Below are 27,656 nucleotides of genomic sequence, written 5' to 3'. Positions count from 1 at the left end.
ATATATTTATGTATATATTCATAAATATTTATATATATTTATACATATATATGTATATATTCATATATATTCATATATATTTATACATATATATGTATATATTTATATATATTCATAAATATTTATATATATTTATACATATATATGTATATATTCATATATATTCATATATATTTATACATATATATTCATAAATATTTATATATATTCATAAATATTTATATATATATTTATACATATATATGTATATATTCATATATATTCATAAATATTTATATATATTTATACATATATATGTATATATTCATATATATTCATAAATATTTATATATATTTATACATATATATGTATATATTCATATATATTCATAAATATTTATATATATTTATACATATATATGTATATATTCATATATATTCATAAATATATATATATATTTATACATATATATGTATATATTCATATATATTCATAAATATTTATATTTATACATATATATGTATATATTCATATATATTTATATATATTCATAAAGATTTATATAAATATATATATTTATTTATTTTAAATATTTTTTTTATATATAGCATCGCTACAACTTCCAGAGGGCATCAAACTGGCTATGTGATGTCAGCACGTGATGAAGTCAACACGTGACTGGTGCATGATTCAGGCTTTTAAAAGGTTGCATGCATTCTGAACAGCAAATCCATTTGATTCACTGAAGAAACACCTTGTGTGGTTATTTCAGTGTCCACTGTGATTCCAGTGGCCACAATTGGTAACTCTGATAAGCCCAAAAACATACTTTTGGACAAATATGGGCTCTGTAGTTGTTGCTGTGAAGCTATCACCTTTCTGGACAGCTGAACCTGAACTATGGCTCCAACAGGCTGAAGCCCAATTTCACCTTCACAAGTCAAGTTGGACACCACTCACTATTACCATCTTGTCAGTGCCCTGGACCAGGCCGTCGCTAAGAGGGTTGGTGACTTCCTAAGGGATCCACATTCCAGCAAGTATGATGCTTTAAAAGTGCTTTTATTGCAGGTATATGGCACGTCCCATAGGGAAAGAGCAGCCAAATTACTACATCTCGATGGGTTGGGAGACCATAGGAAAATTGACCCCTATACCACCATCTTCACATAGAGAACATTCTTCCTTCATGCCCGAAGACCTCAAAAAAATGTGAATGTCTTCATCCATATGGGATCCTTTGCAGATGCCTTACAAAGGACCTTATAAGACACTCAGACAAACTAGGTCAACCTGTATTTTGGACATTGGAGGGAAACAATAGTCTTTCACTATTGACAGGCTTAAACCAGTTTATGTGAACAAGTCTTCCCCACTGCAGCAGCCAATAGTCCTTCGCAGAGGTCGACCACCTAAAAGACAGACATATCTTTCTGCCTATTCTTGGGGGGAGGGGATGCATGTAGCAGCACTACAACTCCCAGAGGGCATCGAACCAGCTATGTGACAACAGCGCGTGATGACGACAACGCGTGTCGGGCACGTGATTTGGGCTTTTAAAAGATTGCGCACATTCTGAACAGTAAATCTGTTTGAGTCACTGAAGAAACATCTTGTGTGGTTATTTCATCGTGTCCACTGTGATTCCACTGGCCACATAATGATAATATATATAGAAAAGACACACACAAATACACACAGTTGCGGTTAAGTTTAGATTTAAGTAAGATGCTATATAATTAGTATTTATTAATAAAAATATTGTTTTAAAAATACCATTCTATTGCTGATAGTCTATAATGTAACAATTATCAACTGCCTCTACGTATACAACCAAACAACCATGGTAGACGCACACACACAATAGTCCATGTGCTATCTACTTAAATACTAATAGCGATTTTTGGTTACAAGCAAAGTAGTCACAGATTACTCTCAAGTCAATAGTAAATCTTAAAAGCACTGAATAAAAACAACGCTGAATCAAAACATATGAAAAAGAAATTTCAACGTAACCGTATCCAGGGAATGCATGTTTGCGTGTACAAGCAAAACTACATTTGACCTTTCGGATCAATTTCACCCTTGCACAAGCTACGGTTTGTCATTTTTGGGGCTGTACCCAGACCATCTGCAGATGGGGAACAAAAATAAATACAGCCATGCTGTCAGAAGCAAAAAAAGCACTTTGCTGTCATTGCAATGTTGTAATGCTTGGAGAAAGGATGCGGTTTAATAAATAGATTTCTGCTGCAAGTCTCTTTTGAAGCAGCTTCAATAAAAATTCTTGCCACACACTGGTCTGATGGATATCCATACAACCTTGTGCATTGGCCAACAGACACCCAGGATCCCAAAGGAAGATCCAGTCTACTTAAACAAGGTTTCTTTCAGCACATTTCAGAGTCAAACTATTTCCTTCAATCACTCTTACAAATACACCATTGCATCATGAAGGACCTTGGCAGCACATTAGATCTTCTTTGAGTTCTCTTTGGAGATCTTATGAGTCTCATGTGAAATGAATGGATGATGAAGAGAAAAGAACAGGGAAACGAACACCAAATTCTCCAGTTTCAGGTAACCCACTCCCCACTTTGTTCTCTTCCCTCTCCTTCTGATCAACCCAAGGCCTTTCGCTGGTATCCTTCTTCCCAAATTCTATTCTGTGATTCCCTTCTCCCTCAGATAATTCTCCTGTTTATAAACTCATGTTTATTTCCCTTCAACTATTCCCTGGGTGACCACATTCCATCTGCTCACTACTCTTTGATCAAAGGAGTTTCTTCCAAATTCTCTGCTTGATTTCTTATATCAATAGCCTTTGGCTCAGTTCTCCTACACAAATTGAAAAACCCTTTGTCTGTCTTCAGAATGTAGACTTTAGTCAACAAGGTGTTTAGGTGCTGTGAGAGAATCTCAATATTAGCCTTTGGTTGACAAGAGGCTTTGTCACACTGTGGGCGAGTGGTGATGTGAAAACCATCACCACAGAAAACCATCACCATCCAAAACCTACTTGGATCCGGGTGAAATTCCCAGGAAGGCAGGACCTCCCAGGCCTTTAACACCGTGGTCCAAATTCCCTTTAATTCCCTCCCTGCCAAATGGGGGGGGGGGGGGGGTCCTGCTCCCAGTGACGAAGTAGTGAGTGACATGTTACACACTCACAGGAAGTCCTACCAGAAGTTAGATCTCATGTAATGGCAGATGAGACCGACTTAACGACAATAGCCCATGACACAGCACGCGAGCACTGATGTCACGACGCTTTCCCTGCTCAGCTATTTTCTGATTCAGACTGCAGGGAGAGGGTGGCACAGGGAAATTACATGGGCCCAAGGTAGGGCCGCAGCCCTGGGTAATTTTCCCATGCTGAAATTTTCACACTGCTGTATCATGCGAGGGTTCCCTGGAATCCCCATTTTACATGGTGGAGGATGGCAAGTTGTTTCTGATACTGTTCTATTTTATATGGTATTAATGTGGGGAAGGCACATCCTGCACTATGCGGGAGGTCACTGATACTTCCAGTGTTCCACACAACTACATGTTCCGGAAGTATTTCCAGCTGCAGCAGCTTAAAGCTCTACATTTTGGAGCAGAAACATTCATGAGCAGAGAAGTTTGTGCATAAAAACATTTCAAGATGCAGTCGCACTTGAAGCAGGAGCAGGAAGAAAGAACATGGACGGATATCATACTTGGAGCAGCTAATGCAGGAGCCTTCAGATTCAATCTCGCTCTCTGACAGATACTCCATTTTGGATACCATTCCTCCATGGAGCACTATTAGTGCCAGAAGTGAGCCACGGTAAGCAGCTGAATAGCATCGTGGGATGTAAGGAAAGTAAGCGCACCAGTGGTCAGGGATTTGCTGATTACAAGGACAGAGATATGTTCCTCTGGCTGTAATCCACAGAATCATTCCTTAAGGAGATGGTGAACAGCTGGAGATCACAGTTCACATCTGGACCAAGAACAATAGTGAACAAAAGGATGAGGCCCGTCAGGCAGAATTAAGGGAACAAAAAGAAATTAGAAACCAGAACCGCAAAATTCAGAACAGGTGAGTACACCCAGTGTGCTTTCACACTGCCCCGAAAGCCAGTAGTTAATCGCCTTTTTACCATTTCACTTACCTGTGTGAACACGAACAACATAGTATGGGGGTCATTTTCATCCTGGTACTCACCCGCCAAGGTCAGTAGTATCAGAGCTGATGCATTTTGCACTGGCTCCAGTATAAAAAGCTTACCCACCTTCCCGAGATGTGACGCCGGGACCCGGCATCCTGGTGCAAAATGAGGTGGATGCCGGGTCCCTACATAAAAGGTCGGACTGAACGGGCTTTTCTTTGTTCAGTGTGAACGCTTCGATCAGACTTTAAACACGGGTCATTGGCACGCCAATTTACTGGGGTCTCAGTGTCAGACAACAGCAAGTACAGAAATAGGAGAACAGCGTAGCTGACTGCAAAACTGAAGAAATGGGGGCAAGGTGAAAGGTTTAACCTTGAGGCAATAGAACAGTTTGAAATGCAGCTGGAACCTGCACAAATTAGATGGTTTTCACATCAGCAGAGCAGGAACCGAAATTCAAGAAGGGCTTCTGGTCGTACTGCTGAGGAGAGTTTTAAACTTATGCAGCAGGAGGTTGGGAATCCCAGAGGCAACCCAGGAAATAGAGAAACAAAGAATGTTCTAAATGTCACAAAAGTAATTCTGCCACAAACAAAAATGTTACCCACTTCTCCACCCGAACCTTAAGGACCAAGGTCACCTTTTTTAGGAGAAAAAGGACTGCTGCTCCTTTCCCGATGTTGGGTCTCATCACATCACTCCCTCCCTTCAATCCCATTAAGAGACAAATTAAAATAATTGCAGGCACAAGAGACTGCAGAGGCTGGAACCTGGGGCAACAAATTGCTGGAGGAACGCAGGGGGGGTCACGCAGCATTTGTGGAGGGAAATAGTCAGTATTTGAGACTGAAACCCTGCTTCAGTGAAGAGAAAAGTGGGAAAAGCAGGGATCAGTAGGTGATAGGTGGACCAAGGAGTGGTGAACGATGGCAGAGTTCCTTTCTCCTTCTCTATCTTTTCACCATCCACACAACTATCTCTCTCCACCATCTGGTCACGACCCTTCTCTTGTATGCTTCTACCTACTTCCTCCCCACCACCTTCTCCATCTCCTTCCCCATCATGGCTCCATCTGCCAGATGAGAAAGCAAGAGAAGTGAAGTTGGGAAAGTGATCAGGAAACAAGGGTGGTGGGGGCGGGGTGGGGGGAAAGGAGGGAGAAGAAAAGTCAATTAGACCATGGAAAGCAACAGATGAAGGGGAACTCTGCTAATCATGGAAGGAGATCCATGGATAGAGACAAAAGGGGCCAGTGAGGGCCAGATGTGAAGCATGTGGGAGAGGATGGGCGCATGGGTGATCAGCCGGAGGGAGTTGGGAGAGGGTTGGCAAGAAGAGGCAGTGTGAGAGAACCCAAGTGGATGAAGGAGAAGGGGAATGAGTTGCATCCCAGCCAGGCAGAATACAAAGTGCTGCTCCTCAAGTCTGCATTTGCAAACCTGGCAATGGAAGAGGCCGAGGCCAGACAAGTCAGTGTGGGAATGGGAAGTGAATTTAAAATGACTGGCAACTGTGAAACCCAGTGGGTGCGTAAGAATGAAACAGCATGTAGTTTTCGAATTGGACTAATCAACTTAGCAGAACTCTACCAACCTACAAATCTACGCTCCTAGAAAGAAACACAAGATCTTCGTTTGCTTTTTTTTTAAAAAAAAACAGCCTTATTAATCTGTGGCACAACTTTTGCTGAGTTTGCTATGAAATCTCTGTGAAACTACCCCACCTGGAATTAGATCATGCAGATAATTAGTGATATTCCCATTTCTGGGCTTTTGTTCCCTGACCAACAAGTGACCACAAAATGGATTGGGAGAGAGTGTTGCAACAGTTCCCCGGGTGCTCAGGAACTTGGGTGCTATGCGTACAGGTTTACCCTGCGAGTTTCCTCAGGGTGGTCCACTTTGCCCTGGCATCACAATGACAGCGGTCGACTAAATGTCCACTCTCCCTTCGCGTAGTCGTGGTAAAAAGAACAAAAGAGAACAACTTGTAGACCAACACCATTATTCCCTCAGTGCTGGTCAAGAAGCTGCAAATTCTGGGCCTCTGTATCCCAACCTGCAACTGGAATCTTGACTTCTTCACCTTCTTCAGGTGGCACAGTTGGTGTAGTGGTTAGCACAATGCCTTTACAGTGTCAGTGATCAGGAACAAAGTTTGAATCCCACACTGTAAGGAGTTTGTATGTTCTCCCAGTGTCAGTGTTGCTCTTCCCTAGGGTTTGAAACATATCGGGGGTGTAGGTTAATTGGGTGTGAACTGGGCGGCACGGACTCATGGGCCAAAACGGCCTGTTGCCGTGGTGTACGTTTAAGAAAAAACAGCAGTCAGTATGAATTGGAGTCAATGTCTCCTCCTCACTACCCCTTTTACACAGAGATCCCACTTAACTGGCATGTGAACGACCCGTGGTTAAAGCCAGGTCAGGTCATTCACTCTGAACCAAGAAAAGCCGGGTCAGGAGCTGATGTGAAATGCATCAGCTCTGATATTACCTACCTTGCCAGGTAATTACCGGGATGAAAATGACCCCACCATCCAGCGTTCGTTGTGTTCACACAGGTAAGTGAAGCAGTGAAAAGGTGGTTAATTCCTGATTTAAGTGTAAAAGGGGTGAGCGATTATCAACACAAGTGCATCCCAAGGATGTGTGCTCAGCCCACTGTTCTACTCATTATACATCCACAACTGTTGGCCAGGCAAATTTGCCGATGAGGGCTCAGTAGTGGAGAGGGTCAAGAACTTCAAATTCCTGGGTGTCAAGATCTCTGAGGATCTATCCTGGAGCCTCTATATGTTAATGCAATCACAAAGGCGGCTCGCCAGTGGCTATACTTTGTGCCCTCTTCACTCTGCTACCATTGGGTAAAAGGTACAGAAGCCTAAAGATGAGCACTCAGTGGCACAAGGACAGCTTCTTCTCACTGCCATCAGATTCCTGAATGATCAATGAACCAACAATACTGTATTAATTTTCATGTACTATTATTTTTTTTTTATTTATTGTTGTAGTGTAGTTTAAATGAATAGCCCTTTTTCCACTGGCACCCTATACCAGGAATTAACTGGGAATTTACTGGGATAGGGTGCAGTGGAAAAGGAACACTGTCTGAACGCTGGCATCAAATGACATCCTATCATACTGGGAATTAACCGCCTCGGTTATTTATATCCCCAGCATTTGCTGACGCCAGTGTGCTGATAAAACCAGTGGAAAGGCGACAGCAGAAAGTCACCTGTTTCCAGTTGAAGGTAGAACACTCCGATCCCTAGGATGAGTGTGTTCAGTGGAAAAGCAATTAGTTTCCCAGTTAAGGGTGGCCCAGTAGAAACAGCACAAAAGACTTCCTATCCCGGGACATAGCACAGCCAATTAACTGGGAAGCAAGTGAAAAAGGGGCTAATGTTTGGACTGTGATGCTACCGTAAAACACCAAATTTCATGACTTGTTCATGACAATAAATATTGTTTCTGAACAAGACAATTAATGGGACTGACAGTATTACTCTGCTGGAAGCTGGCATGAAGTTGATGGGCCAAACAGTCCCCTTCTGCAACAGAAAAGGGAACAATTGGCTTGAAACTACTTTGTGGTCTACCAAGAAACAAAATGGTAATTGCCAACATCTCTTTTTCATTAAGCAAAGCTATCAAAGTGGATTTTGCATCTTAGTTCCCAATATTTTCAGTTCTGACTAAGGAGACTATGCACTGAGTTGCAAAGTTGGGCATTGATCTAGTTAACAATGGATGCAAAAGGCTGTGCAATAATATGAATCTCTTACTTTGGGTTGGCTTTACTTCTGACCAACTGTAAATTTTGTCTGAAGAATCCGTGGGATTCAAAAGGTAGCTAACCACCGCACACAAATACTGCCCCGTGTATCCTGGGGTAAAGTCACACATGTTGAAACAGAAATATCTTTAATCCAGTTGAAGTAGTTAAAAGTTAAAGTCTGAGAGCTAATTTGATACAAATGTTGCAAAGTACCAGTGAAATACCAAAAGCTCTGGGAGGAGCCAACATAACATGTTGAAGGAAAACAAAGTATCAATTATTTGGGGAGTTATTTTGAAAATGTGGTTAATAGTTTCTCAAGCACAGGAAATTCCAGTGACTCTTTTCAGAAATATCATGTGTTATTATTAACAAGGCTCAGTCTCTGAATCATTGAGTTGTTATTTAGAGTGGATGGGTCTGTACTGGCTTTAAACGGCCTGTTGAAGGAGCTGACGGTGTTTTTTTTAAAAAAATCCTTCAACCCTGCATCTGTACCCAAGATGACGGTCACTGTGCTGGGCAGTGCACCACGAGGGGTGGCTGACTCCAAGAGATCAGCAGACCAGTTCAGGGCACCAAAAATATGAAGAACATCCCTCTTTGAAAAGCCTGGGAGACAACCATACATGGCTAATCATGGCCACAGACCAGCGAGGGGCTCAGCAATTGAAGGACACAGGCGACGAGGTCAAAGGACCCACACAGGATGTGGGCTGCTGGAGACTGGCTCATGTGAACCAGTTATTGGATCTGGGATTCGAAAGGGTGCCTAGGGCAAGAAGCCTCTTAAAGAAACTGGACCCATTTCAATTTGCCTACACATGGAACCATTCCACTGATGATGCCAAAGCCTTGTCCCTTCGCCCTATACTGACCCCACCTGAGAATGACGTCTCGCATGCCAGGCTGCTCTTCACCAACTTCAGCTCAGTGTTTAACACGATCGTCCCCAATAAAGTAAGGTCCGTTCAAACGAATGTAAAAGTATCAAAGAAGGAATAGAGGGTATACAGGTGGTCCTCAACTTATGATGGGGTTACGTTCCAGCATTCCCATCTAAGTTGACAGAAGCAGTGGTATCAGTGTGGGGACTGACACGGGGCTGACGGGAGAGAGCGGTGCAGTGGGATCAGTGTGAGTACTGACACAGGGCTGACAGGAGAGAGCGGGGCAGTGGTATCAGTGTGGGGACTGACAAGGAGCTGTCGGGAGAGACTGGGGTAGTGGTATCAGTGTGGGGACCAACACAGGGCTGACGGGAGAGCGGGGCAGTGGGATCACTGTGGTGAATGACACAGCGCTGTCAAACACACTGAACATCATAGTCTAGCCAAAATTCTAATGCAGTACAGATTCGAACCACCATAACATCGAAAATTCGTTAAGTCGGACCATTGCAAGTTGGGACTATCTGTACTCTCTTCCCTCCCAGGGTACATCGTCTCAAACCAACACCACAAATACATATCATATGGCCATTTCATGTTTCCAAAGTTCCAACAAGTACTCTTCCAAACTACTTGGTTGTAAAGATTTTGGCATGAAAAGATTTCCTTTATTTGACCATGCAGCACTGCCATTGCTGAATCTAGGCATGGCCTTTGCCAAAAAGAACATATTGCATAAGCATAGGGGACCAATTTGTACGCAATCACAGCCCAAGCTTTAGCACAAAATGGGAACCATCTCAATTTTAGAGGCAGCAAATTCTGTGTTACCTTCGAAAATAAACTCAGCAGAAATTTGAATCTCTGTCACTGTGTGCACGCATGCACGCACCCCCGCCCGCCCGCCCACCCACCCACCCACGTCAGAAAAAATGGGTTCAGGTTCATACACAGGTGAGTTGTGCAAATGCAATACCGAGAAAGTTCTCATCTTTCAGATGGAGTGCTAATCTTCTGAAGTAGGCACATAAAACCAGGAAGTTGTTCTCTGTATTCATTCAATATTTATCCCTCATTAAATCTGATCATCTGGTCATGCAGTGTTTGTAGATGCAAGCTACATTCAGATTAGCCTTTTTAAACAAAATCAGAAGCAACTGTTTTATTTGTGATCAAGGAATTAGAGGTCAGAATACTGACGGCATGTGAAAAGCAGCTAAATTCACATTGAACTACAAGATGGAGCAAATTCAGCATATCCGGAATTTCCACTTGCACACACCACCTGGAATTTATATTTATCTGATGAGTTCTATCAGAAAACTACAGGTCTTAACACGTTGGTATTTCCACACATCTTAGACATTGCAGTACATCAGCTCACATTTCTGAGATTCAGAACTCACCAGAATCATCAAGTCTAAATGAATGCAATATTAGGTTCTGTTCCAGTGTTGTCAAGTTTGAACTAGTTGCTATCCGTTCACCATCAGTCTCCTAAACAACAGACTCACTTAAGAGCTCTTACTTTGCACATTATTTATTACAGGTGGTCCCCGATATAAGTCTGAGTTCTATTCTGACCAATCAGTCGGATCGAAAAATGGATGCAAGTCAGTCATATGTTACTCCTGGACTGCACTCACCTCCCCCATTTTGAACACTGGGTCCGCCAGTGCCTTTGTGTCACAAAAATAGAACTCATTCAGCAGCAGATGTGTCTCGCGTTCTCCCAGTCCATGGCTGCTGCCATGATGGTGCGTCAAAATAAACAGCCCCCGGATCCCCAGGACCTAATGTGTAAGTTTTAAATTTACATATATATTTTCTTTATTTTTAAAATTTATACAATTTTTTTTGTCGTATGTACGGGTGGTCTCAAGTCAGATAGGTCGTAAGTAGGGGACCACCTGAACTGAATTTTTTTCTGTATTTGCAGACTGTTTACATTTCTCTCTTATGCATACATATCTTTTTCTTTTTCTTGAAAGTTTTCCATCCCTGTAATATTAGCCAGATATAATAAAATATTAACGTCAAATCCATAACATGATAATACAAATCCCAATCCCTCCCCTAAACAAAACCCAAGAAAAAAGAAAAAGGAAAATAAATAAAGAAATAAAAAAGCATAGAAAAAAGAATAGAAAAAAGCAGGAAAACAAGAGTAGAAACCTGGCTGCTGGAGAGTCCCTTTCACCACATGTATCTTTCAATATATCAAAGGAGGTTAATGAGGTTCGAAGCTTAAGGAAAATGTCTATAAATTAATTCCCTCAATTTGTAAATATTGGCACAAAATTTTCAAAAATACATCACACATTTTTCAATTACAAGTGATATCTTCTCCAAAGGAACACAGCTATGCAGCTCTGCGTTCTATCATTCCATACCCAGGTGAGTGTCTGATTTCAATGTTAATGCTATACCTTTTCTTGCTACTGCTAAATCAATCTTCACAAATTCTTTTTGATAGATAGATAGATAATTTCAATTTGGGTCTCATCCATTAATATTACCTAATAAAAATAACATTGGATTTTGTGGAAATTTAATTCTAAATAAATCACCAAGTTTGACCAAAATGATTTCACTTTAGGACAAGACCAAGTTGAATATAAAACAATGCCTAACTCCTGACCACAGCTAAAACATTGATCTGATGATCTGACTTCAATCCATTTAACTTTTGTGGTGCAAAGTATAACTGAAGTAAAAGGTAATATTGGTCTAATCTTTATCGACCATTTATAGTATTTGTCATATATCTTGGCACAAATCTGACCAATTTATTTCATCAATTAGATCTGCTGCCCAAAGTGGAATCCCTTCAATCAGACAATAAAGCAAGGTCATTTCTATCTAAAACTGGATCTGGACAAAAATTTTAATCCACAGCTATTAAAATATTTCTTATATAAATTTTTTCATCATTCACAGTTGGTGCATTTATATTCAGGAGACTTCAGAATTCTGAAAAAAAATGTGACAATGTGCTATGACATATCTTCCTACAGGATAAGTCACTATATTTTTTTTTAAATCCTAACTAGAAGAGTCTTTATCAGAATTGCTATGCTCCACACCCCCCCCTTGCCTTTGAATTAAATGAAGAAGCTGTAACATATCCCATCCAGTCTCTTTTTAATTTCTGATGATCTGTTTCGGTTAAATGAGTCTCTTTGTAAAAAAAGTTACATCTGCATAATTTTTTTTTTTAAAGTTTGTCAATATTCTCTTTTTCTTCACATGTCCATTCAGCCCGTTAACATTAAAGCTAAGAAAGCTCAATATATTATTCATTGATATTTAGTTTAGTCCAAATCCATCGTCCTTGACCCTTCTCCTCCTTGGTCATCCAAATATTAATTGCATACCTCCTCAGCAGTCCAGATAGAAAAAAGGAAAGAAAAATTAATTTAACTTTATAATAATTAAAATATTCAAAAACAAAAGGAAAAAAAGTTCCCCCATTTAATGTTGTTTAAAAAAATATACATAAACCCCTCCATTTTGCAGGTTGTGGCATCTGCCACAAATACACACGAGTCCATAGTAGTCAGTCCATAAAACCTCCAACCCCCCACTCCGATGTTTAAAATTATTAGTCTCTGCAAAAATTTTAAAAATGCTTTATGTTAATCAAAACATTTTCAAACTTGCTCTTGCTGCTAAGATAGCAGCATTTCCTCCAATTTTTTCACACAAACAAGATTTGTAAAAAACTTGTTCTTTCCTTGCAGGAAAGTCTTCAAAATAGCTGGATGATGCAGAGTAAACCAGTAACCCTTTTGCTATCTTAAACGCTTTCCTTCTCTCCAAACTTGTATCAGGACAGAAAAATATCTTTGTTCCAGGATGTTCCAAAAGACTTGTCTATCTTTAGCATCTTGTGCTGATAGAGCCAATATTTTCTCTCGGTCTTGATATTAAAGACATTTTAGAAGTATAGATCTTGCTTCTGATCTAGAGGAGGTTGTGGTCTCATGACACTACAAGCCCTTTCAATTTCTATAACATTTTCAAATTTATCTCCAGAATCCATCGTTGAAAAAAAAACTTATCGCATTATCACCTTCCTCACCTTCTTTAAGGCTAACTATTTTAATATAATTTCTTCTACTAAAATTCTCTAGTCGATCAACTTTCTCCCAAAGTTGCTTCTTTTCAATGGCCCATGCATCAGTCTCATTTCCCACTTTCATCATTCTATCCTGCACATCTTCCCTACCTTTATCTTTAAAAACTTTCATCTGTCTTGTAACCCCCTCTTCATTGCTGGCCTGTGAACCAGACCAGAGAACTCTCATCTTGTTCCTGAAATTATGCTAGGTATGTATCTGAGCCAGCAGGAACACTGCTGGCTCTAGTGACATCTTGGAGCTCCTCTGGGCGTCTTCCTGTGCACATGCAGTTTGATGACTTCTTCCTTGACACCATCACCCCAGATGTGATGGTGCTGTGGAGCATCGAACAGCCCCTTGTAGGGGTGCGACTCGGCTTCGGATGAGCTCTCACCTCACCTCCTAGATCCATGCAAATGGTTGGCCTTTTTTTTAAATCTTGTTGTTGTACTGTGTGTTCACAACGGGCCAGCGACGATCTTCACTCTTTTAGATAACATTGTAAAAAGATTCTAAAGCAGTCTTTTAGTAGTTTGGTTAACTGTACTAATTCCAAGAGAGTCAGATTTCCACGTCCTGACTCTACCACATCTTGTGACGCCCCCCCACGTATCTTTTTCTTGAGTAGTTTACACTACCAATCAGTAGAAATTCTTCCTGACCCTCATGAAAAAGAATCTCAGGGTTGTTGTGATGTCATGCATGTACTCTGACAGTAAATTTGAAATTGAGCTTGATACTTCACTAACAAAATGTCAGCACCACACAATGATGTACCAAATTGAAAACCTATATTGCTCTCTCACCTCTTGCAGACTTTTGAACCAAAAATTGAGCCAGCTAAGAAAAAATTATATTGAATAATTCAACTTGCATGCAAAGTTGAGCTCTCTATAACGACTCAAAGAGAAGAGAAAAAAAGGCATCTCTGCCGGAGCTTCTGTAACGACAGGGCTGCCGCTGGTGTGATTCTGGGACCTGGGACCCAGGAGAGTGGAGGTCAGAGACAGTACTGTTCCACAGGATTCAACCGCCTTATTCTAATTCCAGCAGCTCTGTACAGACATTAAGTGGCCTGTTAGAGGAGCTGACAGTGTTTGTAAACTAAAATCCTGCAAACTCGGGGTCTGTGCTTAAGACAGCGACATTCGTGCTTGGCAGCAGCCACAAGAGGTTGCACTGGTCACCTGTAATGGGGAGAACACCCCCTCCCCGAACCCATTGAGAAACATGAGAGATGACCCTACAAGACAATGACTAGCAAAGGATTCAGCGGGCTGTGGGACAAGTGGGCAGAGGACCCGCTCACACTCTGTGTTGCTGGAGATTGGCTAATGGGAATCAGGTATTGGAGCTGGTATGAGAGAGGGCACTAAGGGCACCTAAAGGCTTTCTGATCGCATCGGAAGTTTGGATCTGGAGCTCAGGATGCCAATGAATCAGATAGGAGTCTGCAGAAGCTGAGGGAGCAAACGCATGGGCAATCAGTGAATCTGAAGGGACCCTTGTGGTTCTCTTTTTCTTGTACTCTAAGGGCTGCCAGGCAACTCTAATAGTGACCGTCTTACAGCAGGCAGAAAACAATATTACATGTAATATTACATGTTCTGTACTCTCACATCACCATGGAGGAATCTTGAATTTACAAAAATCTAATTCAAAATCTGTGGGATCGCAACACCATCTGCAATATTTGCTTCTGGTCACATATCTTGCTGATCCAGTTTCATATTTAAAGCTTGATCATCAGATATGCAAAACATCAGATCATTTTCACGTCTCTGTGAAAGGTTACAAGTTCACATCCCATTCCCCATATGGATTAGCAAGGCCAGGATAATCACAAGTTCCACAACATGGAAAGGGGCTCCAGCCCGACTTGTTCAGGCCCACCAGGACAGTCCCATTTGGCTGCAGTCTGCACATAGCTCTCGAAACCCCTGCTATTCATATACTTAACCAAATCTCTTTTCAATGTTACAATTGTAGCTGCCATATCCTTTTTCCCTGGCATTCATTCCATACACCAACAGCCTTGTGTGAAGAAAGTCCCTTTTGAATCTTTCCCCTCTGACCTTAAATCTAAGCCTTCTAGTTTTAGATTTCCTCTACCCTGGGAAAAAGGCTACAACTATCTACCTTCGCTATGCCCCTTACGACTTTGTAAACCTCTGCAAGCCCCAATGCACTCCATGAAGAATAGTCCCAGCCGATCTCGTCTCTTCTGAAAATTCAAGCCTGCCAGACCCAGGAACTTCCTTGTGAATCTTTTCCATCAGCAAGTCTGACATTGGCATCCCTGCCCTGAGTGTAATTCTACAGGTAAATGACCTGCCTCAACAACATGGGCTGGCACACAGAACAAAACAGGTGGCATGTTGAACACCTTTGCTCCATGGCTTTAAGCTTGAACTTCCAGTTAACTCTCCCAATCATTCCTGCACAAATACCTCTATCCTTGGACTCATCCATTGACAAGGCAAGGCATGTAACAACACATCTCTCCCTTTCTAATTTTAGGTAACCCCCTCCTCCATCTGGTTCCACTGTTGCCATCTCTTCATTACCTGCATCTGTACTTAAGTTTTCTCTCAGGCTCCTCCTTCCGCCCCCCCCTCCCCCACCCTTCACTGCCCTCTCCCTGTCTCCCCGCTTCTCACACTTTGTTCAATATCTTATCACTTCTTGGCCCCTCCTCAGGTTCTTAACCCACTTTTTTATTTTTGTCTCAATAAAGGGTCTCAGCCCAAAACTTTAACCTTTGTCATGCATGGATGCTGCCCGACTTGTCAAGACCCTTCTACAGCTCATTAGTAAATCACGAGTCTGCAGATAACATGGTTGTAATAAATACACAAAGCTGGAGAAACTCAGCAGGTCCATATGGGGAATGGGATGTGAACTTATAACCTTTCACAGAGATGTGAAAATGACCTGATGTTTTGCATATCTGATGATCAAGTTTTAAATATGAAACTGGATCAGCAAGATATGTGACCAAAAGCAAATATTGCGGATGGTGTTGCGATTCCACAGGTTTTCAATTAGATTTTTGTAAATTCAAGATTCCTCTATTGTCATGTAAGAGTACAGAACATGTGTGGTGATTCGACCACCAGCCTACTGCAGGGGGTGATCTCTGTACTTGCAGGAAGACCACCTAAGGGGCAACTGGCCAGCTGTCAATCAGCGACCTGAATAGACCTCCTAGGGGGCTGACTCCACCTGGCTGGCTGTCAATCAGCCAACCCAAACATAGACCTGAGCCGGCCCCTCCTAAGCCAGTCACACGGAACCATCAAGGCTTGAACTGGTGTTCAGACATTTACTGGAATAAAGCCTGTTGTACAGTCTTTTGAGTTTTGTGCTTGCTCTCTGCTACCTCAGCACCACAATTTATTCTAGTAAAATTTTAAACAATGACCATGGAGAAGTTCCTGTCGATTGGGAGCCTGGAAATCAATCCTCAACACCCGGATGCCTAGACACGCTTCAAGATGGAGGCAATCATCCTAACACAGGCTGAGGTGATCAACACCAACCAAAAAACGACTCATGGTGCTCCACACCATGTTGGGCCCACAAGCTTTCCAGGCCATCAAGGACTGCAGACTACAAATCTGCGATGGCTGTCCTGAATAGCGTGTACAAGCCCCCGACAAATGTGGTCTAAGCTAGGTACTTGAAAAACATCAGGTCTCAGCAACCAGGTGAGACAGCAGATGCCTATCTGGGGGTCCTCTTGGGAGCTCGCTCATCCATGCCTGATCGAGACTGGGGTGACCGAAGATGAAGTGAAGCGATTGATTGGGGACATATGCATGTGAGGGCTGCGCTCAAGGAGCTCCCGGCAGAAACTGCTAGAAGAAAACATTGCCTCACTTGCCAGGACAATAGAGGTGGTCCGCTCCCTGGAGGCTGCAGCTCTTCATGCTGAGGTTTTTGATGCCCAACTCCCCCAACCTCCTTAGACGAAGTGCCCCACTATTGCTGCTGCCAGCGCCCTGCGCCTCTGTGAGTACCGTGGGTCCCGGTGTGGGTCAGACAGGTGATCCCACAAAGTTCTGTCTAGCGAGGAACTTGTACTACTCCTGATGCAGGAAGAAAGGCCACTACACAAAGGTGTGCCTTTTCAGACCTGTCGGGAGCACTGCGGCCTTCTGCGACCAGCTGAGAGCCTTCCTGAAAATCACCATGTGCGAGGACCAATCTTCCACCTGACACACCCCACACCCGGGAAAGAAGCCGCTGGCCTCATCCATCGGGGAGCAGTGACTCAAACCCTGAAATGGTCCCAGTGTCCACCACTTTAAAAAGGGACATTCCCCATGGACACCAATAATGGACATCGCTGTCAATGGGAAGGTAACAAAATGCCTGTTCGCTAGTGGTAGTACTGAGAGCTTCGTGCACCCGAATGTGGCCCGGACACTAAAGCTCAAAATCTACCCAACAAACTTTGCTATTGCTTTTGCAGCCCAGGACTGCTCCATCACAGTCCTCAGGTGCTGCTTAGTGGATTTGACAATGGCAGGGGTGGGGGGTGGAAAACATACCACAGGTTCAGGCTCCTGGTTATGCCCAAGGTCTGTGCCCCAGTCCTCTTGGGGCTGGACTTCCAGTGCCACCTCCAAAACCTTACTCTCGCTTTTGGTAGGCCCCTCCCCCCACTCACACTCCACAGCGCACAGACCTACAACGGCGCCCAATCCATCCCGCCCTTTTCAACTACCTTATGTCAGATTGCAAGCCCATAGCTGCCAGGAGCAGGCGCTATTGCACAGCCGACCAGGCATTCATTAAGGCAGAAGTGAGGCAGCTTCTGGCAGAAGGTATCCTAGAGTCCAGCACCAGTCCCTGGAGAGTCCAAGTCCTGGTAGTCAAAGGGGGTAGCATACCGAGGATGGTCATCGATTATAGCCAGACCATAAACTGGTACATCCAACTCGATACCTACCCCCCCTACCCAGAATAGCCAACATGATCAACGAGATAGCCCACAAAAAGGTTTTCTCGGCAATTGACCTAAAGTCAGCCTACCACCAGCTCCCTATCCATTCACAGGATAAGCCATATACTGCCTTCGAGGCAGACGGGTGCCTCGACCAGTTCCACTGGGTTCACTAATGGGGTATCAGTTTTCCACCAGGAGTTGGACTGCATGGTAGACTAGCAAATCTAAGAGCGACCTTCCTCTACTTGGACAATGTCACCATCTGTGGCCACAATGACAAGCTGGATAGATTTCTCCAAATGGCCGAGGAGCTGAACCTCACTTACAACAAAGAGAAGTGTGTGTTCAGCACCACCTGCCTCGCCATCCTAGGGTACATCATGGAAAATGGTTTCATCAATCCTGAACCAGAATGCATGCGCCACTAATGGAATTGCCCCTCCCCCACATGCTCAAGGCCCTCCACAGGTGCCTTGGACTTTTTCCTATTACTCCCAGTGGGCCCCCGCTTCTCGGACAAGGTCTGCCCACTGGCCCAAGCCACCTCGTTTCCTCTTTCCCCCCCCCAGGCGCAAGCAGCTTTCACTCACATCAGGCAAGACATCATCGCCGATCACATGATGCATGCAGTGGACAAGGACACCCCATTCCAGGGGGAGTGCGATGCCTCTGATGTTGCCCTCGCAGCCACCCTCAACCAAAGTGGGGGGGGGGGTGTGACCCGTGGCCTTTTTCTCCAGGACCCTCTATGGTTCAGAGCTCGGCTACTCCACCATTGGAAAGGAGGCCCAGCCGATTGTGGAAGCGATCCACCATTGGTGCCACTACCTGGCAGGCAGGAGGTTCACCCTCCTCAGTAGTGGTGTTCATGTTCAGCACCACCCACAAAGGCAAGATCAAAAATGATAAGATCTTGTGCTGGAGAGCCAAGCTGGCCATGTTCAGCTATGACATTCAGTACAGACTGGGGAAGTTCAACAACATGGTGCAGTCCGACCAACTGCAGGCGCTACACGACTCCCTTTGTCACCCAAGCCTTCCAAGAACAAGAATGTTTACTTCCTCTCGGTTGTAGACGAGTACTCCCATTTTCCCTTCACCATCCCTTGCCCTGAAATCATTGTCAGCCATCATTATCAGGGCTCTAACGTAGATCTTCACCATTTTTGGATACCCGGCATTCATTCAGAGTTATCGGGATCCAACTTCACGAGTGAGGAGCTGCACCAGCACCTGGTAGCACTAGGCACTGCGTCTAGTCGCACGACTAGCTACAACCTGAGGGGCAACGGGCAGGTGGAGGTGAAAACGGGGTCATTTGGAAGGCAGTCTTCCTGGCCTTGAGGTCCAAAGGCTGGTCTGTCGACAACTGGCAAAAGGCCCTCCCCGAGGCACTCCATGCCATTTGGTTGCTCTTATGCACGGCTACCAATCAAACCCCTCATGAGTGCCTTTTCTCATTCCCTAGGATATCGGCGACTGGAATCTCACTCCCAGCTTGGCTCACATCTCCTTCGCAAACATGTGTGGGCTCACAAGGCCACCCCGCTAGTCAAGCTGGTACTCCACTTTCATGCCAACCACAACTACGCCTACATCAGGTACCCCAGTGGCCATGAGGCACTAGCAAAGGCCCAACGGCCCCCCAGCATCACGACTACCTGACGTAACCTCCCCACCATGAGTACCCTTGACCACTCAGGATCCGGGGGTCAAACCACTCCCTCTGCCCCTCCAGTGAACCCCACTCCTGTCGGACCACACCCACCCGGCCACCCCCCCCCCCCACCACAGACAAACATGCAGATAGACAGCACACTGCCCATACCGACGGGCGCCACATCTACGCTGAACCCAGCCAGCCCTCGGGCAGCAATCACACACTCACCGACCTTTGACCAGGAGCCAACCCTGCAACAGTCCCAGAGACTTCAACAGCCGCCGGACCGAGTAAACTTGTAAATATCACCCAGCCTCATTCCACACAATTCCCCTCCCCCCCCGAACAATTTTAAGGGGATGAATGTGGTGATATGATCACCAGCCTCCTGTAGAGGTTGATCTCTGTACCTGCAGGAAGACCACATAAGGGGCTGATTCCACCTGGCCAGCTGTCAATCAGCCAAGAATGTAGGTTCTTTATCTTTGCTAATATCAAGGACACTGTTTGACCTGCTGAGTTTCTCCAGCACTGTGTTTTTACTCCTACGGCTCATCTTCTGCTCAACATACGAGCATCTGCACTTTTTATGTTTCTCAAATGGCACACCATCTTCTGCAAGGCAATTAGAATGTGGGGTGAATGCCCCAAAAATGAGGTGGTCTCAGCATATCTTCTCTCTTCCTGAGGGGATAAGCTCAAAGAGTCCAGCTCATTCTAATCCAGAACAAGCATACTATGATCGTAATACACATAGTTCAACAGTGAACCTTATGGAGACTTCATATTCCAAAAAATTGGTGGACTGCTGGAGTGGATTGGTGTGGACCCGGAGAGTGGAGTCACAGCACTACTTCAAAAGGTTCAACCACCTGGTCCCAATGGCGACATCTCCGTACAGGCCTTAAACATCCTGTGTGAGGAGCCGACAGTGTTTTTAAAGTAACATCCTGCAACCACGGGGTTGCTGCCCAAGATGGCAGTGCCTATGCTCGACAGGAGCCGTGAGGGGTTACTGAGGTTACCAGTAATGAGGAGAGAACACCTCCCCCCCCCCACCTCCCCTGTTGAGAAGGAGGGATGGTAGATGACTCTATAGGACAGCGTCCACAGCAGAAGACCGGTGACGGGGTCAGCGGCTGACGGTCCCGTACAGGGTGCACCCAACCTATGGTCGGGGGACCTGCGTGGGCTCTGGGCTGCTGGAGACTGGCGAATGGAACGAAGTATCAGAGCCAGGATTCGAGAGTATGCTGAGAGCAAGAAGGGCTCCCAAGGGGCCTCAGGTACTGAAGGCTTCTTGATCGTAACAAAGGTTTGGTTCCAGAGCTCAGGATACCGATGAATTAAACAGGAGGCTGAGTGGATACAGAAACGCTGGATGCAAATCCATGGACACTCCGATTAGGAAAGGACTCTCTTTTGCTTCTCTTTCTCCTATTAGGGGCACCATGCTCAATGCTACTCTTTGTTTGCCTTGCGGCAGACAAAAGTTTTTCATTTTTTAATGTATTAAAATGTGGCGATGCACATAATTGATGGACAGGCAAACCAGCTCCCTGTGTTACGCATGCATCAGCAGAGCAGCTGCATCAAAGATGGTGCTGCGCAGTCTTTCTTTTCCAGCAGAAGCTCAGGGCCCGCATGCGCAGTGCATCTAGGTCACGATGATGTGGTTTCCGGCATGGCGTGGGAGCTTGGAATGCCTTAAAATGGCAGCACGCTCTTTCTTCTTCTTCTCTCTTTGCCTTGGCTTCGCGGACGAAGATTTATGGAGGGGTGTGTCCACGTCTGCTGCAGGCTCGTGGGTGACTGACAAGTCCGATGCGGGACAGGCAGACACGGTTGCAAGGGAAAATTGCTTGGTTGGGGTTGGGTGTTGGGTTTTTCCTCCTTTGTCTTTTGCCAGTGAGGTGGGCTCTGCGGTCTTCTTCAAAGGAGGTTGCTGCCCGTCGAACTGTGAGGCACCAAGATGCACGATTGGAGGCAATATCAGCCCACTGGCGGTGGTCAATGTGGCAGGCACCAAGAGATTTCTTTAAGCAGTCCTTGTACCAGTGGCCAGTGGAAAGCTCGCCATATAACACGATCTTGGGAAGGCGATTGTCCTCCATTCTGGAGACGTGACCCACCCAGCGCAGTTGGGTCTTCAGCACCGTGGATTCAATTCTTGCGGACTCTGCCAGCTCGAGTAATTTGATGTTGGTGATGAAGTCACTCCAATGAATGTTGAGGATGGAGCAGAGACAGCGCTGATGGAAGCGTTCTAGGAACCGTAGGTAATGCCGGTAGAGGACACATTATTCGGAGCTGAACAGGAGCGTGGGTATGACAACGGCTCTGTATATGCTGATCTTTGTGTGTTTCTTCATGTGGTTGTTTTTCCAGACTCTTTTGTGTAGTCTTCCAAAGGCGCTATTTGCCTTGGCGAGTCTGTTGTCTATCTCTTTGTTGATCCTTGCATCAGATGAAATGGTGCAGCCAAGGTAGGTAAACTGGTTGACCGTTTTGAGTTCTGTGTGCTCGATGGAGATGTGGGGGGGCTAGAAGTCATGGTGGGGAGCTGGCTGATGGAGGGCCTCAGTTTTCTTCAGGCTGACTTCCAGGCCAAACATTTTGGCAGTTTCCGCAAAACAGGACGTCATACGCTGGAGAGCTGGCTCTGAATGGGCAGCATGCTAGCCATAATAAAATTCACGAGTTCTGACAAGCCCACCGACTGCTGGTCTCGTTCGTTCACTTAGTTCAGCACACTCGCTACAACATGTCAATAAAAGGAACCTTGAGAGAGTGGTTGGGATTGCATAGGTTTGTCAGCATGTTGGCTGCCTTCACGAGGCAGTGAGAAGCTTTGATGAATGGGAGGGAGGTGTGCATGATGTTCCAAGTGGTGTCTACCATTTTCTGATCCTGGGCGGAGTAGTTCCCATACTATGTTGGGATGCACCCAGACAGTAAGTTTTGAAGGTGCACTAAAGCAGCAGGGAGATTGGTACATTTTCTTGACCATTCTCACCCCTAGCACCAATCTATTATTTTTGTGCAAAGAAATTTTTACAATATTCTGCAAGACCAGTACAGCCATTTCACATCAGTTTCATCTGTTACTTTTCCCTGAAACTTCGTCCTGCAGAGCCATTCTGTGGTTACACAACTTAAGCACATCCACTACAACAGATAGCCTGCCACGTCTTCATTGTAACCGGTTCGCCAAATCCCATGCCTGATCCTTTTCCAAGTCTTTACATCATCCCTTCGCAAAATAGACACAGACATAGTATCCTTGCAGCAAAGACGATACCCACATCAAACCCAACAATGGTAGTCGCAGAGGTTTTGAAATCCAATTCCAAATCACATCCACCACCCAACTGTTGACACAGCTCAAGTCCATCATGGGAATCTGGCTCAGAAAGCCTGTGCAATGCTCGAGGTTAACATCAGGAAAATGCATCAGTGTTTAAATTAAATTGCAGCCAAAATAATTTGAAGCCTGCAGCTCACAAAAGTTTGACTTATCTTAAAATCAAAAAGAGATTGCAGGTGGTGGAAATCTGGAAAACAAAAATAGTCAATAGATTATGCAGCATCTCAAGAGTTAAAGTTTAACCCTTCAGTAATCGACCTGGAATGTTAACCCTGTCCTCTCCACAGGCACGGCTGGACTTGCCATCTACGAACAATATTTCTAACATCTTCTGATTTTACTCCAGGATTTTTTTTTGTTGCATTGACAGGAGTGTACGTGTCAAAACTGGATCTAATAAATTATCCCAGGATTTAAGCCAATCTAGTTTTAGTTCCATAAAATGTGTATTCTGTTAAATCTCATAACCTTACAATAGATTTGCAATGTTACAAAGCAGTCAGGTATTCCCTGCGATTACGTAGAGTTCCACTGCAATGTGCATGCTTAGAATTTATTTGTCCATGGTTTATGGGTGATTCAAGCAATGCAAACATTTGTTGTCCATCCATAATTCTCCCTTGACCGAGGAGGAATTAAGAAAATAAATGGTGGAGCTGCTGCAATGGCAGTTCTGCCACATATGCGCACCCAGCTGGAGCGGAGAGTAGAGACTCAGCATTCCTCTGTGGGATTCTACTGTACTGCCCTACTATCGACGGCTCCATACAAGAAAGGAGCCAGCGGTGTTTTATTTTAAAATCCTGCAACCGTGGGGGATCTGGGCCCAAGATGGCAGCAGCCTCCAGGGGACACAGACTCAGGGGAAGCTGAAGACTGGCGCAGGCCACCAGAAAACTGAGAACTCTCCCACCACCCTGTTGAGAAGGGGAGGCGGAAGTGACCCACAGCAGTGGACCAGTGAGGGGCTCTGCAGCTGAACAACAGACAGGCAGCAGGCTGTTGGTGACTCAAAGTAAGGAACCCACGCATGCCGTGGGTGACTTGCAGTCACACGTCAAGCTGTGGACTGCTTAAGACTGGGTCAAGACTGGGTGAAGGGGTAGCAGATACAGGTATACCCCTCTTTACGAAACTAGAGCGTTCTTAGGAAACCTTTAGAAAGATGAAATGGCGTAAAATGAAATGGCATTAACTATATTGGAGGCTATTTTTGTAAAAGGAAAAAAACCCATTCAAATCCTTTTGTAAAGGTGAACACTGCTTTCTTCCTAAAACAGGGTATATCTGTAAAGTAAAAACATATCAAAATGCTGGAGGAACTCAGTCAGTCTTATCAGCATCTATAGGAGACAGATATATTGCTGTTTCTGACCTGAGCCCTTCTTCAAGGAATATGCAAGGAGTAACCAGAACACAGGAGGGTGACAAGGGCAGGAGAGGCTCCTAAGGAGTCTTGGGTGCTGAAGGCTTCATGATCGTGTCAGGGTTTGGATCGAGAGTTCAAGTTGGACTGAAGTTTATGTGGCTGCAGAGGCAAATCCATGGACACTCAGCAACTCTGAAGGGACTCTACTTTGATTCTCTTTCTTGACAGTAAGGGGTGCTGGGCAATTTCTGCTGATGGTGAATCTTTGTCTGCCTTATATTACATCTCTTTTAGTACATGACAATAAAAGAGTCTTGAAGGGTCCACTACATTGTCTGGAATCATATGTAGACACTCCAGGGAAAAATAATAAACTTTGTTCCCTGAAGAAAGTGAACCAGATCTATCTAACGTACTGAAATTAACTTTAATTCCAGATTGATAATCAAATTAAATTTTCCGTTTCACTTGATGAACAAAGAAGAACTCTGGCAGTGTGTCTAGAAATTTAACAATTATAGCCCTCCCTAAGAACACACCAGGCAACACTGCAGCTACCTCGGAGACTGGATGCAGGCTGGGAGATCACTTTAGCCGCTTTCAGGTGGCCAGAATATCCCAATGTAAAGCCGCCTAAAATACCTGAAAGCCACCTGAAAGCGGAGAACCCTGTCCCGAGGAGTACTTACCCAACCCTCCTCAGGGAGGTGTATTCTCCGCTTCTGAGCGCTCCCCCGAGGCACCTGAAAACAGGCAGGATTACGGCCACATTCGACAGGAGCCAGCATTTGCTCCGAGGCGCCACTCCCCAGCGCTGCCACCTGAAGGCCGCTTTGCACACCCCCGCAGTCGGCTCCAGAGCTGCATTCTCTCAGCCATTCCACGTGAAAGCGGCTTGTGTTGAGCACCTGGACTCTGTCCGCTGCAATAGCGTGGATCTCCCAGTGGCCACCCATTTCAGTTCCCCATCCCATTGCCTTGCTGGCATATCCGTCCGTGGTCTCATGCCCTGCCAGACGGAGACCACCCATAAACTGGACGAATAACACATCATCTTCCATCTGGGTATCCTCCAAACTGGATGGCATTAACATCTACTTCTCCAGCTCCCCTTACCTTCCACCCTCACACCCCCCCCCCCCCCCCCGCTTCTTCTTCCCTATAGCCTTTCCCCCAACTCTGGTCTCTCTTAATATTCTTTAACACCCGTTGATGACCTTATTCCCCCCTCCAGCCAACCTTGTCTTGATTATGAAGCCTTCCTGTTTCTTCCTTGAAGGGTTCAGGCCTGAGACGTCAGTGATGCATCTTTCCCTCCCCTGAGCGCCGAGTCCTTCCAGCAGGGTCGTGGGGGTTTGAAGGGCAAAAACGCGAAGAGTCCATTATGCTCACGCGATGTGACACTGGAGACTGGGACGTCCATGAAATTCTCTGCCACCAGCCCGTCCCTCTGGAAACGCAGGATTCTGGCACGACACGCTCTGTGGTGACACGAGATCTGCCTTCTCCCCAAAAAGAGTCACCAGATGCTGGCACAAGCCGCAGGACGGTAATAAAACTGTGAAGCCCGAGCGAGGTCTTGGTGATCCCACTCACCCGCAAACTGGGACCCTGCCATTCATTCCACAGCCTCGCCTCGACAACACAAGGGACCCACCTGAGCCTGCTGCCCCGAGTCAAAGACGCCGTGCACAGCTTCTCGGTGACAAACTGTCCCCGAGCAGGACGCCTTGCGTCCCGGACACCACCCCAGAGGCGACGAGCGAACAGCAGGATCGGCTCGCTTTCCCGACCCGCCACTGTGACTAATGGGTTTGAACTGGTTGGCGAGAACTTGAGCAGCACAGGAATCTCAGCCATTTCCTCTGCAATTAGGAGCTTAGTTCACAGGATATTTAAATATTGGCTGCAGCGAGAGAGAGAAAACCAACCAACCGGGCTGAAGTCAGTCGAGGTGACAGGAGTCCCGAGTCAACTCGTGCGGAGAGAAAACGCTGGCTGCTCCTGCCCAGGGAAAAGCAGCTGAGCGATGGTCCGTGGTCCAGGTGATTGCTAAATGTTCCAGACTGCACGGTTTTTTTTAATAAAAACTTTCAACTCGGTTCACTGAATTAAATCTCTTGCCAGTTGGACGAGATGGGATCCCGAGGCTCCGCGCCTCCTCTCGCCCCGTCCCGGCAGTGGAGAAGGTCTCGACTCGCACTCAGAACCACTTTCATGTCCCCAACACTGAAGCAGCGGTGCGTCAACCCAGCGCCCCTCCTCGGGGCTCCCCTCCATCCCCAGCCCGGGCGTGGTCCGCAGCGGGAGCGGCCCTATCTCTCTCCCCCCACAGGTGGCGGACGCGCTGGCATCCGAAGTAAGAGCCCGGGTACTCACGGCTTGAGGGAACTTTATCCGCCCCTCCTCCCAGCTCCTCGGCCGCCTGCAGGGCCGCGCGAACACTCTGAAGGGCGAGGGCAGTGCGCGACCTTCCCCCTGCCTCCTGGCCGCGATCACTCGACGCCCCCCCCTCCCCATTCCCACCCACCAATCAGCTCGCAGGATCCTCGGAGCGCCGACGAGTGACTGGCCAGTCGGACTGTCCATCAGAGGGCGGTGCTCTTGCACTCGATGCTGATACCTGCCCGGATTCATTCGTGTCAACAGATCCGAGTGGCTCAGCGGGTCGAGCTGCATCGGGGGCAGTAAAAGGAATGGTCAAGGGTCCAAGACCTGGATCAGGACGGATGGAAAGGCCGACCATCTCTTTTCTCCCTCTGATACTGCCTGACCCGCCTCGTACCTCCCGCAGATTCCAGGAACAGAAGTCTCTGTATCTCCTGTTTGTTTGGAACAGAGCAAGTTGAAGCAGTGGATGGATTTCCCGACTGATGCTGCTGAACCAAGATGAGTTGTTACAAGAGTCTGTCGTCACAACTACTTATAGTTCCAGATTTGTTCAGATGAACTCATCCAGGGCTCAGTAGTGGAAAGGGTCAAGAACTTCAAATTCCTGGAAGTCGACATCGCTGAGGATCTATCCTGGAGCCTTCATGTCGATGCAATCACGAAGAAGGCTCTCACACCATCTATTACTCTTTGAAGTTTTTGAGGAGATTCGCTATGTCACTGAAGACTCAAAAACTTTCCTGGAGCGCATTCTGGCTGGTTGCATCACTGACTGGTACAGGTGCCAGTGCTCAGGACAAGGGAAAAAAAAAACTCCAGAGCGTTGTTAGCTTGGCCTGCAACATCATGGGCACCAAACTTCACTCCATCAAGATTATCTACGAGAGGTGGTCTCTTAAGAAAGAAGCTTCTACCCTCAAGGACCTCCAGCACCCAGGTCATGCCCTCTTCACCCTTACCATTGGGGAAAAAGGTAAAAGAGCCTGAAGATGAGCACAAG

At 45.5% G+C, this 27,656-nt stretch overlaps 1 protein-coding gene across 6 annotated transcripts in view; it reads right to left on the bottom strand.

Moving 5' to 3' along the window:
- LOC138740670 (plastin-3-like) overlaps positions 1–26,769 on the bottom strand; it is a 114,014-nt gene extending 87,245 nt beyond the window's left edge. For 2 of the 6 annotated variants that reach the window (XM_069893656.1, XM_069893655.1), the window contains exon 1: positions 26,645–26,769. The gene's annotated coding sequence lies outside the window, so the exon portion shown is untranslated. Of the gene's footprint in view, positions 1–25,504; positions 25,524–25,922; positions 26,023–26,200; positions 26,563–26,644 lie in introns of those variants that run through there. The other 4 variants (XM_069893657.1, XM_069893658.1, XM_069893659.1 and 1 more) reach the window with 3 other exon arrangements.
- Between the last annotated feature and the right edge of the window lie 887 nt (positions 26,770–27,656).

This window comes from Narcine bancroftii, chromosome 8 (assembly GCF_036971445.1).
Source record: "Narcine bancroftii isolate sNarBan1 chromosome 8, sNarBan1.hap1, whole genome shotgun sequence".
Lineage (NCBI taxonomy): Eukaryota > Metazoa > Chordata > Chondrichthyes > Torpediniformes > Narcinidae > Narcine > Narcine bancroftii.
This window is presented reverse-complemented; position numbering and strand designations above follow the sequence as displayed.